We start from the raw sequence: 16,424 nt of genomic DNA, 5'->3' as shown, positions 1-16,424 counted from the left end.
AAATAAGGCGGGCAAGATCAAATCTAACAAATTTTTTTTTTTAATTAGCTTCACGCCCCTCAAAAAATTGTCTACGCCCACTTTTTGGGGCGCGCCCCACCGTTTGAGAAACACTGAATTTTATACTATTGGAAGTAGAAGCGCGATAAGTGTTCCATTCGACATTTCTCAGTCGCCACGCAAAATCAGTTTCGGTTAGTTTACTGTGATTAACTGTCATGTAAAATCTACTGAAGGCTGTGGACCCAAAAAATATTCTACGGGATAGAAGTTGCGTACGTATCCACAGATATCACTAGATGTACTGGATCTCGTTCGGGACGAAATTCGTGATAAGCGTCAGGCATATATATATCATAATAATATGAAACGCATATATATACATTTGCTTGTAACTGTTAACATTGCTTCGATCAACCACAGCAGGGGTGCGCAACCTGTGGCCCGCGGGCCACATTCCCTCTAAGACAGGGGTGGGCAACTACTCTAGCCGGCGGGCCAGATGTGGGAAAATGAAGTCCTCGACGGGCCGGATTATTACAAAAAATACTTCGGTATCCAATCTTTGTTAAATGCTCGACACTCTCTGTCAACTTTACGTTTCTTGGGATATTTTATGGTTAATAAAACCTAATATTAATATAAAATGTAATTTCTAAAATTTATTTATATTTAGAATATAAATATAACTGATACCAGTAGTGGGGAATGTTTACAACGCTCTCTGCTTTGACCTTATATTGTTTGTTTAACAAGTGTGCTAACGCACTTGTTTATTTCACCAACTCGCACTGACAGTGTGGTGAGAGTAGAGCGATCGACAACTTTCAGGAATAATGCGTCGGACCACATTACAGAGTGTGGTTGGATACAGTCAGCGGGCCGGTCAAAATCTCATCGCGGGCCGGACTCGGCCCGCGGGCCGTATGTTGCCCACCCCTGCTCTAAGAGCTTGCTTAGTTGCGCGGAATAGAAGGCCATGTAAGCTCCAAAAAAAGGTCTGCGCGGAAAATTAGAAAAGAACAAAACATTTTAAACGAACACAGAATTTATTTATAACCTCCAGTGCGCGGGAGAACGAATATACTGCGCGGTGATTCTGGGCGCGCAACTTAGAGAGAACGTTGCCGCGGGCCAATGCACCACAAGAAAAAATTGTGCTCCAGCGAAGAAGTGGCAATTTTGAATCGTCTGTGGCCCGCGAAATTTAATTTTATTTAGTTTAAGCTAGTACGTGAGAATAAATCCAATCCTTTTTCGTTGCAAGCCTATACCTAAGTACTTATCTATGTCCATGACGTTTTTTTGTGTCTGTGAAAGCCTATGTTAATAAAGGTACGGCCCGCGGTTTCACCCAGTTATTTTTATCTGGACCTCCCGTATTAAAGGTTGCACGCCCCTGAACTACATTATTATGTGAAAGCTGCCGTGACGACCATACCTTTCACTTCAAAATAATTCGATTATCCATGTATATTGAGTGATAGATATCGCGTTGAAAAGTGTTTGTTTTCACATAACAAAAGATATAAATTCCAATTACCTTATTCACGATTATTTTTTGAAAGTTGCTTAGGCTGCTGTCATCATAAATTAAATTTTGCGGAATAAATAACAATGCTACCTTTGTGTGGTCAATAATGATGTGTAAAATTCACAATGCATGCTTCTGTGAGGTAACACACCTTAATCGTAGAAACAACAAATTTTTAAAAATATACCCGGTGTGAATATCCCCCTGCCTATAGGTTTCAGTCCCTTTACACAACTTGATGTAAAGTAGGCGAACAAAATTAGTTACCTCCATATTGGTACACATACTTCTAGAGCGCAGGTTTTACAGAGTTACTATATTTGAAAAGTTCCAATAGTTAGGATGAGATTTTGTATTACCACCCCAGGGAAGGGATAATACGGCATAATAAAAAGTGGTTTCTTACATTACTAGGTTAAGATGCAAGGCTGCCAAAGCACCCATTGCCTGGGAGTTCCAGCTCAACTAGGTTAATGTATGGTTTCAATGCACAGATGCTGAGAAACGAACATTACGAGTTTTACTGGGACATTTTTAATTTCTATGGTAAAGTGTAACTGTATGGACATGTTGGGACTCCCTGATGTATCTCTCTATGTATATATTCATTGCAGACTTTTTTTTATTCGTCACCCTGGTGCAGTGTGTCTCTCAACCAAATAAACTTCGTAAAATCTCACGAGTCGTGACCTACGGATATGCTTAAATACTACGGCATGTGGTCCTCCTGTTACTAATACAGAAAAGAGAATCAATTTTACATAATGTTTTGTTAATTTTTTCAACAATATCAAATTTATGACTTGTTTGTTCTCAACGAAACTGAATTAGTTTTTTTTTCATATATACCCTAAGCCCTAATGGATACAGTATATCGTTCGGTTTTTACCAGTTTGGCTATGTACGTCTACGTTCTATGAATAAAGGTCGTAGCAACTAGCAACATCAACGATTCAAGTAAAAGTAAATTCAGTTATCCGACCTTTAACATCGAGAGAAAACATGACGACAATATTTGTTTAAATCCGCCGCATCGAAACCAATGACAAATCGGTTACGCTTTATAAAAGTACCGTTAGTCGATGTCTCGGCTGATTTCGAGAGAGGTATTGACGGTATAGGGTGCGGAATGGTAGCAGTAACAGGATTTCGTTAGTCCCGTAGTGTGTGTACCAGGTTAGGGTTAGGCCATAATTCCGATTTTCCTTATTTTAGTTCTATTATGAGTTCAGGGACTGTCTGTGTTAGCCAAGTGAATATACCCCCTGCCCATAGGTTTCAGTCCCTTTACACAACACACACACTTCTGGAGCGCCGTGCTTTCCAACCTGTGAGTCGTGACGCGAATTCGGATGGCCTGAAAAATTTTTTGGTTCTCTTGTTTTTCAACAAAAACCTTTAAGTTACTGCCTCTATTTTCTAGTAAATTTTATTGTTTATTTTATATTCGCATTGAAGTGTTGTGTTGTTCAATAGTAATCGTATGAGTGGAAAGTATCACAGCGTAAAAACTTTGGATCTGCTGTTATTAGTCAGTCAGTTAATTTTGTGACCATTTGAGGGATAAGCATTACCTTCAGCCTGGTATTTGAACACATTCTTAGTCAGCGAGACTTAACAAAATTAATTTCCAAAAATTCGGGTTGCTTGGAAAAAGGTTGGGAAACACTGGGCTAAGGTACTAATTGCAGATACAGATAATAAAATTAATGGTGGTACTGGTGCGATATGAGGTTACTGCAGCAGGAGAATTTTCTATTGAAACACAAAAACATCGGCAAAGGGGTATAAAGCAATACCCATATATTGTTTATCAGCAAATTATAAGACTGCAGTGGTTATGCTAGGCACATAAAGAATAGTATGTTTTAGTGTCGAAATTATTTGCTTGCATTCCAGCTTCTCAGCTCTGGCGGGCAGAAAGTAAAAAAAAAAACATTATTGCTCAATGATTTGCGTCCGATTTCAGGAGTTAGTTTCGAAAGCGTCACGGTAGTGATGTGTACTTGCGGGAGTCGTCTCGATTCGTGAAAATTTTCGATTTTTTGGCGGTTACAAACAAGCGCTTTACTAGTTTTTAGACTCAAAGTGAGAAAGTAATATTCGTCGATGTCTCGTTCGATTCCCGGAGCGTATGAGCTAGTTTCGACAGCGTCAGTGTAGCGATACTTTTGGATACAATAATTATACACAATCAGAAGTCGGGTCTTTGATAAATTTTCTTCCATTGAGTAGAAGTGATTCGGAAATTTTGGGGTTATGTTTTTTTGTGACCTTGCCGAATTTGTTTCGATTAAACAGTTCGAATTTCAATTCTTTGAAGGAAATAAAAATAGCGGAGTTTAAGGACCTAGAGCAGTGTTTCCCGACTAGGGTGGGATTTTGGCGCTCCGGAAGTATTCGTACCAAGATGACGCACAACCTGAACAACCTAACCTGGTACACATATTATGTTCAGGTTGTGCGCCATCTTGGTACGAATACTTCGGGAGCACCTGGATTTTTTATTGTCGTGCGGGGCGAATTCATACTTTGTATTCGCGTGTGCGAATTCATGAAGAATTCATTCCAATTATCTTAACTATCTTGCATTTTCAGAATCCAACTCATTGAATTTACAGTGACTTTGATGTCTCCATGAACCCAATATAGAATTTACGGGTGTCCAAATTTTTTTTATATTAATAACATAATAAGAACTATTAATAAACAAAAACAAGGATATTTTTAATTGTTATTACTCTAAAGTCATGCAAAATGTTTGACACCCTGTTTATTCGATGTTCCATATTCCCAAATATTATCTTAGAATGTATTCGTAATATTTAATGATTCGATTTAGGGAACCCTTATTTAGTGTTTACTGACATACTCCTTTATTCTTAATAAATTCCATCATGTACTATATTCGACTAATCTCGGGACATCTGTAAACGGCCTCCCGGCGCGACCATTTGAATAAACACGGTGGGTGGGGGAAAGTGTCCCGATCTTGTATGTAAATAGAAATAATTACATAAAAGCAAATACGCTTCGCTTACTGTCACGTGTATCATCAGTGGTGACCGTACATTTGAGCCCACGTACATTTAAACCCATGCGTATATCCACGGGTTCAATCTATATGCGGGTGCTAAACCCATGGGTTAGGGTTAGTATGGGTTTAACTATCCGTGAAACAAAAAAAATTCCATATGTGCAATAGCATACAGGTGCAATTGTCATGGGTTCAAATGTACGTGGGTTCAAAAGTAATGGAACCATCATCAGTATATACATAGAATAACATACAAGTATAACATGTAAATTTATATATATATACATGGCTCATGAATTTCTTTATTACTTTTACGAAAATGAAGAAAATTCATTCAACACTTGAACTTCTATTTGTGTATGATCAGTAATGTAGGACGCTTTCTCTCTAAAATATGTCCCAAATGACTTTTTTTTTTCGGGGAGTCACCCTGGATATTGTAAACAGGATGGATGAAATCGAATAATCCACTTCTCCTAATATATTTAAAAATCATAATTGAGAATACAGAATACATTCTGAAATGTATATATTATTCTCCTTGATTTTGAATTTCAAAATGAAAGAAACTTAAAAAACACGGCTCGCAAAAATTATCGTAAGTGAAAGGCATTGTGCATCATAATTCGGGACCTATTGCTAAAAATGAGAAATTTTCAAATTAATCTTTTATGTTCTGTACTGTTGGATCAGCATTCGTAGCTGTGATTCGATTCAAAACTCCACAGCCTTGATAGACAACACAATCGCGCTGGGAAAAAATTAGGTACTGGTTAAACAGTCGTTTGATTCCGACAGAGGAAAGCCAACTTTACAGCTTAACCATACGGCCAATCAACGCTTTTTGCTAGGCTGTTGATGTAGTAAAGTAAAAAAACAAATCGAATAAATTCAAAACCTACCAGACGCGAAGGTGTTACCGCAAGTATGTGCGGAGAATCAAATAAACAGGCAGAATGACACCGCACTAACGCCGGCGGTAATGCGGGCACACGCGCCTGTCATGTAATAAAAACATCGACGAAAATTAATTAATGATTTGACACTTAACGAAGCCTGCATTTGTAATTTGTATTGGTAAGGTAGTGATGACTGATCTTATGTGGTGGTAACATGGGATAGGTGGAAATTTAAGCATTAAAATACATACGATTTCTACCGTATATTGTGACGTCTCTCTCACGGGAAACTTTTTACAAAGCCCCCGCCCCCCAAAAAAACGCCAACGCAAAAAGAAAGTTATCACGTTATTATCCAGTTAGGCCTGATACGACAATTTACGGCTAAATTTTCATCATCGTTTCAAATGTCGTTGTTTTTTCTACGTTACAATCAATACAAAATCTCAATTTATTTCACGATTTTTTTTACAGTATTCTGCAAATGTCGTTTATTCACATTGTTATATCAACAACAACAAATCATGCATGGTCCGAGGATACACAACGCTTTGAGAAATGTCCGTGTTTTTCTAATTTTTGTGTTTTCAAATTGCGATGACAGCTCGGCGCTTAATTATGTGTTAATTACATTTGCGAGGGTTTATATTAACGAGACGATGCAATGGTTTTGGCATTTGTTGATTCGACAGATAGTTAGTGGCAAGGAAGGGTGGTTGCAAGTAGCAATTTTGCAAAATGTACCGATTTGAGTGTAGCGCATGTGATTATATAAATATATAGGTACTAGTTAGAATTAGATGAAAGAGGTAAAACAAGGTTTAGGATACAGAAAAAGTCAGGTGAATACATTTTAGAACTGATTTCAAGGCACTTGTTTATATAACTAAAGAAAAAAGACTAATACATTATGGCAGTACAATACGCCGATCGTAACATTCTTATTTTATTAATACTGATTAAACTAATCATTTCCAAAATATGAAATTTATATTTAGAAAGTTTGCAACGCAAAACTCAGCATTTCCAGTATGAGCTAATCCCGTATCACGAGGTAGGCTACATGAGTAAATTTACAAACTAGCTGACATAAGGTTGTCAAACATTATGTCAATAAACAACATCAAACACGTTGAATGCATACCACAGGTAAAAGTAAATATATTGCGTGTGCGGGAGTTTTAAATAAAGTTTTACAGAGAAACGTCAGTGCTATTATAACATGTGGTAAACCGCAAGCGAGTACTATAACATGCAGTGGCATTTTTTATTCCTTAAAATGACCTTGAACCAATTTTTTTAGCATATGTTGTGTGTTCTACAATAGGAAGAATATAGTACTGTACATGCGCAAAATATTTATATTCATTTTTCGCTGTAGAGATAATACATGGATACTTGGAAAGGTTTTTTGAGGAAATTTCAACCCTTAAAACTAAAGTTAGCCAGGTATCAGATCTAAATTGTATGAATAAATCACAAATAAATGATAAACCATTTACTCCGGGTATAATTACATAATCGAATAAAGAAATTAAATGGAACATAAAAAATAAAAAATTGGGGCGATTTCCCTAAGAATGCGCCCAAAGAACTTAGCTTATTGACACCGGCGGAATATTTTGTACACGTGTGTGCAGTTATCTGCATATTCAGTACTCGTTCGTTTTTGTATGACCTTATTACCGACCAGTCGATCGTGAGCTATTTTGACAATTTTAGTCGATCGCAGTCGAAAGCAGGTTTGTCACCCCTGCAGTAGAGCACTAATCGAGTTCATGTCGTTGTCAAGTATGTCCAGGGGATGAGAAATAAAATATATTCGAAAAATTCTTTTTAAAGCGGTGATCGAAGATATTGATTCGTTTAATTAAATTATTCTCACGCTGCATTAAATGCTGATTTTCGATAAAATTAAAAAAATATATTATAATGATTGCATTGTAGTAACATTCAGTTTTTCTGTGGTCAGAAAATTTTGTCGCTTGATCACCTTCAATCTAATTACTTTATGACGTCATATGTTAACATAATTCAAATTAAAACATATTGTTACGGAATAATAAATACTGTCAAAATTGTCGTCAACGCAAAATTTTTATCGATTTTATTTAATAACGGACCAAAATGGAAGGAGTATTTTTGATTTGTGGCCGAAATTATCGTTTTATTGAAATTTAGTAGGTGCGCGTCATTTATGGCTTTATTGGTCGCAATAATGATGAATGTTTTACGAGCAAGTTCATGCCTTCTGTAAATAAGACGAATTAGGATTGAATACAAGTTATAAAAGTTGATATTTCTTCGGTGGTTGACGATGAGGTAGATATCACTAAGATAGGCAGGGCTACTTAACTATTTTTACCAAGGATTCGTATATAACAAGACTATCAAAATTCTGGGGTCCGGTCTCTCCAGAAATTTTATTTCGATATCCTCGAACGCACACTTCCTCGACCGGAAAGTGATTATTCGCTAATCAAGATAGCGCTATTCTAATGCTCCAAAATAAAGAATCGGGGGCGGTCCAAATCAACTCTCAAATAATCCGGATACCGACCGCGGTCCGCCAGTTGAATAGCCCTGAGATAAGGTAAAGTCAGCCAAGCTGATTTTAAAAAGTCAAAAATCTGTTTCCTTCATTTTCTCAAACAGCTTTCTGAAGCCCACGAACTAAGAAATCTATTTTAACAGAACTTGCATGTTTAAAATAATGCTCTACAAAATATAACAGTCTGGACGTCCTTATCGTCAAGCATATCCTCGAGGACTAGTGGATATATACATCGGGAGTGTTAAGTAGATGTTAAAACAAGGCGACGCGTGGGGCAGTGTGTGAGCGTTACTCCAAGCACGGTAGCAAACAAAATCTTAAAGCTATACTAATGGTCAAATCAAGCATACAATATGACAGGGGCGTGCAACCTTTATTACAGAAGGGCGACTAAAAATAACTGGGTGAAACCGCAAGACGCACCTTTATTTAATATAGGATTTTTGAGAGTTGTGGGCACAAAAATTTTGTTTATCGATCTTATGACATCAGTTGTTCGCTTTGCAAAAGCTCAGGTATATGCTATGCAACACAATGGAATTGATATTACTCCTCTGTAACAGATTAACCTAATTTAAAAACACACACTAATTAAAACTAGCACTTCTCCAAGGGCCGCACAATTTTCCTTGTGAGCCGCAGGTTGCACATCCCTGCAATTTGGGATTCGAGGCGGTATGTGGAGTTCAACCACCAACCCCCAGAGACTCGGGGTGCTGAAAATCATATTGTGACGTAACAGAAGTACGCGCGGATGTGGGTTATTTACGGCGTTAAAGTAATATTTGTTATAGCAAATCTGAAGGGCGCGCGCTTGGAGTACTTGAGCGTTAATTAAATAAGACAGTTTATGAGTTATTGCGCTGTAGAGATATCAAGTAAGAGCCGTATATGTTGTTTGTATTATTATTAGTGTTTCACGCACACCGTAGTCTAAAATTTTAAAGAATTTTCGTGTTAATAAAACGCAATGTGTATCCGGGCGTAGGTCTTCTGTCTGACTGTTAAGCTAATATTATTAAAGTAGCCTTGGTAGTGACGTTTCATGGAATGCGTCGCGTTTGCGTAAGTCGTTGTCAAGCTCAATTATATACTTTGTAGATTCTTTTTTGGCATTGGCATTTTAGCTGCTCCTAAAACTCTACTGAGAGAGAGAGAGAGAGAGAGAGAGATAGAGAGAGAGAGAGAGAGAGAGAGAGAGAGAGAGAGAGGTGTTCTTTAATTCTGGCTGTATGTTCCGCAGTAAATTGTTTCCGTTTTTGGAATTCCAATGAGTGTCCGTAACTTTGTTCAGAGATGAGTCTTCTTCACTTCTGAGTGAGAGCCCGTAACTTTGTTTAAAAATGAGTCTTCTTTATTTATGAGTCTACGCGCCGAACTGCGCAACCATAATTCTAAATGGTCTTAATATCATGGTATTTCAGTGCTCGCTCGTAACTTTTTCAAAGGAGAGTTTTTTTTTAATTCTGAGAGTATACTTGTTTTTGCGCAGACTTGCAGTGAAACGTGAAATATTTCAGGTTAGTATTGTCAGCAAAACTTCGAGATCCCAAGAAAGTGATTGTTGCGTAAAAGTTTCGTAACAATAATGGAAACGGTAGTTTGTATATCTCACTTCCGTAAATTCTCGGGAAGCAGTTTGTAACACGACGGTAAATATCAGAATAAGAGTAAAGGTCGCGGTCGTTCTATTTGTAAAACGAATTTTTCTAATTTTGCGAAATCTAGCTTGCAAATAAAGTGAATAGGTCCATGCGTGGAGCCTAATGCAGTGGTCGGCAAAGATTTTAAAGTGAGGCTCAAATAGTAAAATGAAAAAGATTTGAAAATGTTCAACAATTCCGTTGGAAATTTTAAATTTACCCACGTAATAAACTTGTTGAGATTAACGTAATGTATAATCGTTTGATATATGAACAGAAACCATTTGGTAAAAAATTTATATGTAATGTAATAAGTAATGTTGGATTTTTAGAATTTATTTGTGTATCACTGCCATAAGTGAAATTAATTGGAGGCCGACCGGGAAATGCTAGGCGATTCACAATTGAGCCGCGACCCACAGTTTGCCGAACACTGGCCTGAGACACATAAAAGCTTGCCTGGCAGCAGTCAGTTCAATCAAGTTTGAGAAGTGTAATCAAATATACCTATTCTGTTTGTATATCACAGAAGTAAGCCCGTAAATATCAGAATGAGTGTAAAGGTCGCGGTATTCCTTAATTGTGTGTACTTGAAGTCTAGACTGTTTTACGGAAATTGACATTGGTTTGTTGTGTCGGTTACCGGCTAAACTACATTTGGTATTTTACAAAGGGGTGGTTCCTTAAATTTTGCAGTCTGAACGTGCAGGGTGACAGGTCATTTGAAACCTATTATAGAATGAACATAACTTTTAACTACTTTAATTATTAACGTAAATAAAAATGTATTTGAAATTTGAATATTGAGAAAGTGGCTACTCCCGTAGTGTGTGTACCAGGTTAGGTCATAATTTTATTCCGATTTTCATCATTTTAGTTCTATTATGAGTTCGGGGACTGTCCGTGTTAGCCAAGTTAATATCTGCCTGCCCATAGGTTTCAATCCCTTTATACAACTTGATGTTGATACAACGAAATTAGTTACCTCCATATTGGTACACACATTTCTGGAGCGCTGGATAAAAGAAGGCTTAGCCATACGATAAACCACAGCCTCTCGTCTACGAGACGGTATAAAACACCTACCATGCAATTTACAATTTAATAAAACTTTTCAATTGGCATTATTGACTTAGTGGGGAAAACTTTCAGACGAATTTCTAAATTTAACTTTGACATCATAATGGGATGTCATTCACGGTAGGAGAACTATTGTTCCGTAATAAGTACCGCAGACGTCAAAATTTTCACACGCGTTTTTATATTTTTTATTTGAAAATTTAAAAAAGCCTACAGCAACGAAATTAGGGAAATCCAGAAAAAAAAGGCAAGAAAAATTGGACTTTTCCCGTGTAGGTGCGTCGTAAGAATTTTCGATGGTAATTTGGCGACGCAGGAACAAAAAGTCTGGGAACCGCTGGTGTAGTCAACTCCGTCATTCCTAACCACCGCTTTAACCACCACCCCTCCAGTGTGCGTACATGCACCTAAAAGCCTTACATTAATCCCTATGTGTGGTCACCCTATCCCTGCACAGCACCAATACGATACTTTAAAGCAGCCCTTCACCCATTATAGGATTAAAATCTCTCCATTACCTTGATATTGTCCATGTTTTACCAAATTGAGTTTTTTTTGTCAAGTTGCCACTTTAGTGCTTTCGCTATCTAATGTTACATGGCCTGGTAAACAAAACGATTTTACGTTACACGAGACCGGACGATACAGTGTACAGCCGGTAAAACCATTTAGAAACAATACCGTGTAAACGGCAAAACCGTTCGAAAAAAAATAGTATTTACCGTTTTATTTATCAAATCACCACTTTACTGCTTCCACTATCTAACGTTACTTACAAGTCCCTTTACAATTTCAATTTTGTTATGAAGTCAGTTCTCAATATATCTAAAACAGGTTTGTTGTTTTTATTCAGAAATTGTTTATATATCCCAAATAATATACATATAATCAATTGCACAGGACTTCCTTTGGGGTTCCACCAAGAATTTTGAAAACTGCTGTCATGGGAGAATTTGAGAATTGCCTACCCTAATTTATTACATTTTCTGTGAGGTGATGGGCATGTTTTTTTATTCCACGCTTATTCTTCCCCCAAACCGAACCGCTCCGAACAAGGCCATGTAGAAGCAGTCACAGATATCCAATGACACTGTGGGCGGATTTTATAACACGTACGCAATACGGCACTTGTCTCAACCATAAAATACATTCTAAGCCATCGAACAATAGCAAATACACAAACATAGGCATACGCACAAATTTTTACGGCGGGCGTAATTGGAAAATATATTTGCTTGCCTTTGTCTCGCGTTTTGCGCTATTTGCGACGGGCTGAGCTTATAAGCTAACCCAATGTTTACTCTTTGACGGCGGTTTCAAGAGTTATGCCTTAGTGGGTTCAAGATAGTGTATATTACAAAGTTCGCAATGACATTCAGGGCTTGTGTTTGAGCGTTGTAAATTAGGTCGGCTAGTTTCTCAAACTCGGGGCGCTCCAGAAGTATGTGTACCAATATGGAGGTAACTAATTTTGCTCGCCTATTTTACATCAAGTTGTGTAAAGGGACGGAAACCTATCGACAGGATATTCACTTTGCTAACACAGACAGTCCCCGAACTCGCAATGAAACTAAAATAAGGATAATCGGAATTAACCTGGAACACATACTACGGGAGTACCAAACTGGGACCTCGTACCCAAGACGGGTCCACGGAGCGTTTAGGGGGGCACGTGTAAAGGCCTCCACATGGTATAATGCATTTCTTCTATTGCTTTCGTTAGTTGGCTCTTTGACGGCGGTTTCGTGAGTTATGCCTCAGTGGTTTTAAGATAGCATAGATGACAAAGTTCGCATTGACATTCAAGGCGTTGTGTATTCGGTCGGCTAGTTCGTACTTTCATTGATTCTCAAACTGGGACCTCGGACCCCATAGGGGACCACGAAGCAGTTTTTAGGGGGCGATCAGTAAATGTTTCCACATAGGGTATAATTAATTTATTCTTCTGTTTTCGTTTTAATCATTAAACGTGGCGAATAAAATAATTAACGGGAACGCGCGTTCAAAGCGGAACTAGGTATCTTTATAGAATAGCAGAGGCTCGTATTAAAACGTACATGTATTTTTCATGAGGCTAGTAGTCGATCGCAACTCTTCTTTCAGTACTCTTTCCACTTTTAGTTGAGGGCTTTGGACCTTGCTTTGAGCAAACTAACTTGCAACACTTCTATCAGTACCCTTTCCACTTTTAGTTGAGGGTTCGGGACCATGCTTTGAGCAAACTAACTTGCAACACTTCTATCAGTACTCTTTCTGCTTTCAGTTAACGGGGCGACCCTTTCTTGCAAAAATGTGTAACGATTTATTCTACCTTTAATTGAAGGCTTTTGCGCAAATTGATAAAATTTAGATAAAATTCCTGCTACATTCCCACCGATATGAAATGTTTATTCTCGTTATCAATGAAATTCTTTGTCGTTTAATTTGGAATAACAGGTGTGGTGAATCTTGTCGCTAAGTTTTTTATTTTATTCAAGTAATGGCTGAAATTAACGTTACGCGCACTCACCTAGGAATATGGGAGATTGATATCCAAGCGAAATTACGGGCGAGTGCTAAAGAGATACGAGACTTTAAATGAGTGACTCCCAAAGTTGATGGACCAGGGCTAAAATTATAAGCGGAAGGATATTCGCGCACCGGGAGGAGGGAGCGCCTGTATGGGGCATTGCCGGTACTGGTATAATTGGATTGTTTCGAATATACACTGCTTGAACTGTGGTAATGGCGTAACAATTGGGGAATTTAGAACGCAAAAAGCACTGCTTTGAATTTTTCCGATTACCGATAGTGTCCGGGATGAGGAGCGGAAAGTCATTTGAAAATTAAATGTGGATTTTTGTATTAAATTCTTCAATATTACTGTCGTAATGTCTAGCAGTATTTATCGGAAGTGTCTACGTTAGCAGTGATAGTTTTACTTTGTATAAAAAGTCCAGTCGAGTGTTTGAGTTACTTGGTTGAAGTATGTGTTTATGGAAAAATAAATTATTACATGAGTGACAGGGAGGTATATAGCAAAAGAGAGTTCTCACTGAACAAGGCTCTAGTTAAGCAGTCACCTATATCTAAGGAGCCGGGAGGAGAGCCAGGAATTTAAAAAGGGGGGGTTCTGAGATAGTTGCCAAGTAAGACCGTAACACGTGGCGGGAAAACGTGTATTTTGTCTTGGTGTCTAAAAATCGTTTTAAGCTACGAAAACTACTATAAATATATACAATTACAAAAGTAAATAAAAATTGCAAAAAATTTTGAGGAGCTACTATTTTTCTGAAAAGGATCCCGTGCCCACTACTTCACTCAGGGTGTAATAAATCGGGTACGCAATGCCAAACGAAAAACGGCTTTCCAAAATAAGGTAGGTTCTTAGGTATCAATGGTTACCTCGCATAGCTCTGTTCGACGTGAAGGCGTCATAAAAATAGGACGTTTTTAACGCGGTGCCGTTTTTTACGCACAATTCGCTTTTGTCAGCTGTAAAATTACGACTTTATCAAAAATAAAATAGTAAAATTCGAACGTTTTTTCGTTTAATTTGCGTAAAAAATGCGAATCCAAAAGCTGGTAACGGCAATCGAAGGGTGGGGTTTAGGTAAGGAATGCAGACTAGCATCCGTACAGACTGTTTATTGTTGGTCTAGCAGCGTTTTTACGACATTTTTGCATCCGATATTAAAAAAAAGGGAACACTGAATTGTCCGGTGTAAGAAATAATACAGGCACTCCCATAAATGATTTAGAAAAGAATTTTTGCTCGATATTTGCATTTTGAAACGCTTTTTAGACTGTTACGGTCTAACTGGGCAATTATAAATTTCGGACCACACCCACAATATTCGGTGCTTCCGAAGTATGTGCACCAAAATGACCCACAACCTTAACATAGTATGTGTACCAGGTTAGGGTTATCAGGTTATGCACCATCTTAGTGCCCATACTTCTGGAGCACCCAAAATTCAACACTATTCCCATTTGCAAGGCTTTTTTAAATTGAAGTCATATGTTTGATGGTTGATTGGTGTTTAAAGCGATATATTACCACTTCATAATAATTATACCGGACATGGGCAAAGTACGCCCCCCGGGCCAAATCCGACCCGTCGGGTAATTCAATCTGGCCCGCCTGATGCTGCCACAACCAAACTTAACTTTTTACTTTTTAGCTAAAAATAGGTTAAGGAATTTGTCGAGATTCCAATTAAATTCAGTTTTGGCACGAGGCTTATTGTTTTCTACTTTCGCTTTGTAAATCTGTAAATATTGTTCATAAAATGGAACTTTTTACGTCACACTTACATGCCCCGCCAGCCTAGATTGGCAAAATTTTTGGCGCCTGGTTCAAAAATATTGCCCACCTCTGATCTATACTCTAATGGTATCTTAGAGCCAACTCGTTCAGTCAACGAATAAAAGTCTCTATGATACTATGAAAAGCGGATAAGCAATAAAGCGATCGCGACCATATGTAAAGAAAAAATTATCACTTAAATGTAAGATTAAATATCAGTTTACAGGCACAAGCTAAAAATGACCGAAAACTTACAGATTGTATTATTACTTTACCAGCAAATGTGAATAATTCTGCGTTTTTCACTGTAGTCTAGTCTCAGGCACTTAGCTGGCTAATGGCAAAGCCACAAACCGTTTACAGAGTCAATTAGCTCTATAGAATTGTATTAATTAATAATGAGCGACGAGCTTTCGGCAGCGGAAGTTTATCCACAATCAGTAAAATTCAGTTTTTTTTTTTAATTTTAGCATGATAAGTTCCAGCGCCAATGTGGTTGCATTGTTCGCGGCAAAAGCAGACCGATAACCTTTCATTAGTTTTATCAGAAGCCAGGGATTGTATTAACTAATAATGAGCGCGGAGCATTCCGGCGATAGATATATTCACAATCGGTATTTTTTTGTTATTTTTGAGTTTTCAACAGAATTTGTTCTATCGCCTGTGTGGTTTCTTGCCCAGGACCATCGATTCGGGGCAACATCACATCGATAATTGGGTCCATCAGCACACTAGAATCCAAGGATTGTACTATTCTATAATGAAAGTCAATATTCCTGTTGGCAGATACGGTTTGGTCACTTTTTTGGAGCCTCAAAGCCAGCGTTCCTTGTCAGAGCCTTTGTATAGAGCAAAAACGTAATTAATCACAAAAATACTAGCGCAGGTAGTAGAGAATACAATTATAATATTATTACAGCTTAGTCAAATGAAATCAATGGGGAAAACGGGAATACATTAAATCAGCTACCGAAGTCAATAGGTCGACAAGTTAGCATTTACACCTTGGCATGTAGAATTTGAGTCGTAAACGGAAACCTTAAATTTTTAATCTTCTGCAAGTTCAATACAAATACCGTATGGTTAAAAAAATTGAAGTGAAGACGACGCCGCAAGCCATTCATTATTACGTGATAAATTAAGCTCTTAAGCGTTTTATTACGTCAGAAATGTAATTTCACTTGTTTTCTTCCAGTTGTGTATTCCATTAAACTTGATTGATGAAGGTAATTTAGGCGGGAGAAAGGATTCGTTTATGACTGAACAGACTTTTCTTTGTGCAATTGTTAAATCATACAAGGTGGTCGAAAAAAGAAAATCCATTCATTTGTTAATTACTATGAAAATGCATAAATTAAATTTAAAAACGTTATGTTCTCTCTAGTGTGT

General features: G+C 37.6%; 1 protein-coding gene and 1 long non-coding RNA gene across 11 annotated transcripts in view; one reads left to right on the top strand and one right to left on the bottom strand.

The window, feature by feature from the left end:
- Nucleotides 1–16,424, top strand: part of LOC144425181 (uncharacterized) — a 108,441-nt gene that overhangs the window by 86 nt on the left and 91,931 nt on the right. The gene's annotated exons all lie outside the window — the stretch shown is intronic.
- Nucleotides 1–16,424, bottom strand: part of LOC120327821 (dedicator of cytokinesis protein 9-like) — a 183,424-nt gene that overhangs the window by 112,901 nt on the left and 54,099 nt on the right. The window lies entirely within an intron of this gene.

The sequence above is a fragment of the Styela clava genome, chromosome 7, assembly GCF_964204865.1.
Source record: "Styela clava chromosome 7, kaStyClav1.hap1.2, whole genome shotgun sequence".
NCBI lineage: Eukaryota > Metazoa > Chordata > Ascidiacea > Stolidobranchia > Styelidae > Styela > Styela clava.
This window is presented reverse-complemented; position numbering and strand designations above follow the sequence as displayed.